Source organism: Piliocolobus tephrosceles, chromosome 20 (genome assembly GCF_002776525.5).
Source record: "Piliocolobus tephrosceles isolate RC106 chromosome 20, ASM277652v3, whole genome shotgun sequence".
Lineage (NCBI taxonomy): Eukaryota > Metazoa > Chordata > Mammalia > Primates > Cercopithecidae > Piliocolobus > Piliocolobus tephrosceles.
This window is the reverse complement of record NC_045453.1, coordinates 36,680,751-36,683,202: the sequence shown is the minus strand read 5'-3', so window position 1 is coordinate 36,683,202 and position 2,452 is coordinate 36,680,751. Positions and strand designations below refer to the sequence as shown.

General features: G+C 58.7%; 1 pseudogene; it reads left to right on the top strand.

Moving 5' to 3' along the window:
• The first annotated feature begins 391 nt into the window (after positions 1–391).
• LOC111520488 lies at positions 392–2,156 on the top strand (annotated as a pseudogene).
• The last annotated feature ends 296 nt before the right edge of the window (positions 2,157–2,452 follow it).

Sequence of the window (2,452 nt, the reverse complement as noted above, 5' to 3'; positions counted from 1 at the left end):
GCACCCTGGGTTGGGGAGCTATGAGGCAGGGGCGGCCCACTCAGGTGGAATGGCCTCTCTTTCCTGCAGCCCCACCCCTGGGCAGGGCACTCCCCACAAGGCCTTGGCCAAGGCCCCGGTCCCCCTCCAGTCCCTCATCCTAGGTGTTCCCTTTGATGCTACCTGATCCTGTACCAGGACGGACCCTCAGGGACAGGAGGCCCAAATGAGAAGCCCTCCCAATTTTTGCTCACCACCCACATATCTGCCCAGATCCCAGGACCAGGCAAGCCCCTTTCTTCCAACCCAGCCGTCTTGCAGGGTCCTTTAGCCCCCAGGGTTCCCAGAAGCAGCCAGGGATAAACCTGAGCCCAAATCCCAACAGGAAGGAAGTGCCCACGGGGCATCCAAGATGTGCAAGCACAGCTCACAGCCAGGGAGTGGCCCTCGGTGCCTCCTCATCATTGCCGACCCACTTAGGGTAGCAATGCCTACAAGAAAGGCAGTGCTTCTGGGCCTTCGCTCCATGAGGTGAGTGCTCCTGGTGCAGCCTGGTGCTCAGAGCAGCTGAGACCCTGCCCCGCAGTGGGTGGTAACTCCAGTTCTAGCCAGGACAGCTCCAGAGCCCTCAGGACTCAGGGGCACACACAAGTGGGGCTGCAGATGTGGGGCTCACCGTGCTGGAGCCAGGCTGGTTGGCCTTGGAGCACTGGCATGGGACCTGGGGAACCAGCCCTCGGCTGGGCAGCCAGGATGCCTCCTGCTCTCTTCCCTCCATGCCACCCTTTTCACTTCCAGAGGCCCTGGGCTATTTTTGAGGGGAAGGGGAAGGATAGAAAGTGCAGGCAGGGCTGGGGTCTGGGCCTGTGGGAACCTAAGGCAGGAGGGGAGGGCTGTGTCGTGATGGCCTGGAGCTGCGGCTGGAGGGGAATCTTCTGGGATGCTGGGATTCACCAGGTAGGCAGGAGGGGTGTTCCAGGCTGATGGAAGGGCAGTGCAAAGCCAGAGTGGGGAAGGAGCTGGGCAGCAGTGTGGATGGTACAGCCAGACTGGTGGGAGAGGCTGAGGCTGCAGCCAAGCGGGCCACAAACAGTGGCTAGGCTGGCCACCTCTCTCGACAGAAGCAGTGTGTGCAGGCCTGGGATTGTCGTTTCATGAGGCATACACAGGTACAGGTCAGAGGTGGAGCCAAGGCCATCCGAGCAGGTGGGTGGGCAGCAGGGAGAGAGAGGTGGTGTTCTCGTTGTTTTGTTATTTGAGACAGGATCTTGCTCTGTCGCCCAGGTTGGAGCACAGTGGTGCAATCTCAGCTCACTGCAATCTCAACCACCTGGCTCAAGTGATCCTCCCACCTCAGCCTCCCAAGAAGCTGGAACCACAGGCATGTGCCACCACACTTTTTTGTAAAGACCGGGCCTCACCATCTTGCCCGGGCTGGTCTCAAACTCCTGTGCTCAACCTCCCAAAGTGCTGGGATTGCAGGTGTGAGCCACTGCGCCCGGCCCACAGGCGTTCTATTTTCATTTCAGATGTTTGCTTCTCCCATCAGACTGTGCTAATCCGGAAGGGACCCCAGAGTCCGAGCTGTATGGGACATCTGGGGAGGGAATATCACCTGCTTGGGGGTGGAGGCTTTAGCCAGAACTGTGCAGGAGAATGGGCTAGTCTTACCTGACTGGGGCTGCAGGTCACCTTGTTCCATTTTGATGGGGACCCAGAAGCCCAGAGCACAGATTCTGCTGTCCCAAACCCCAAACGAGGTCGGGAGAGAGCCCCGGGTCAAGCTATAATCTGGACTGGGTGCTCTGTCTGCATCCTCTAGAAGCAGCTTGTAGGAGTCCACTTGGGGCCTAAGTGTCCTAAGGATGGGGCTCTGCCCCGGCCCCTGCACAAGGGACCTCTGAAACCCCAAACAGGGAAGAGGAAGCAGTGCTCTGAGGTCCCCTCACCACTGCATGGTCTCCCCGACCCCAGCCTCTGTGCACCCCGGGGGTCACGGCTCTGCTCCCTCTGGCTTCCTCCAGGGACTTCCCCAGCCTCCTCCCCTCAGGATACACCTGCAGCCCTGGCCTCTCTCCTCCAGCCCGGGTACCACGTCCACACCCCTCGGCTTCCTGTGCCATGAACCATCTGCCACTACCCACATTGCCTGTGAAGAGATGTCAGCCCTCCTTTGACTTCTCTCCCATCTCCAACTTCCACACAATCCCAGGGCACATCGGCCCTACATCCTAAAAATGTATCTGACTAATCATTATTAGATCAAGTCTGCTCTCTCATTCTGAAGTCCTAAAGCAGCTGGGCGCGGTGGCTCACACCTGTAATCCCAGCACTTTGGGAGGCTGAGGCAGGCAGATCACCTGAGGTCAGAGGTTCAAGACCAGCCTGGCCAACATGGTGAAACCCTGTTTCTACCAAAAATATAAAAATCAGCCAGGCATGGTGATGTGCACCTGTAATCCCAGCTACTCAG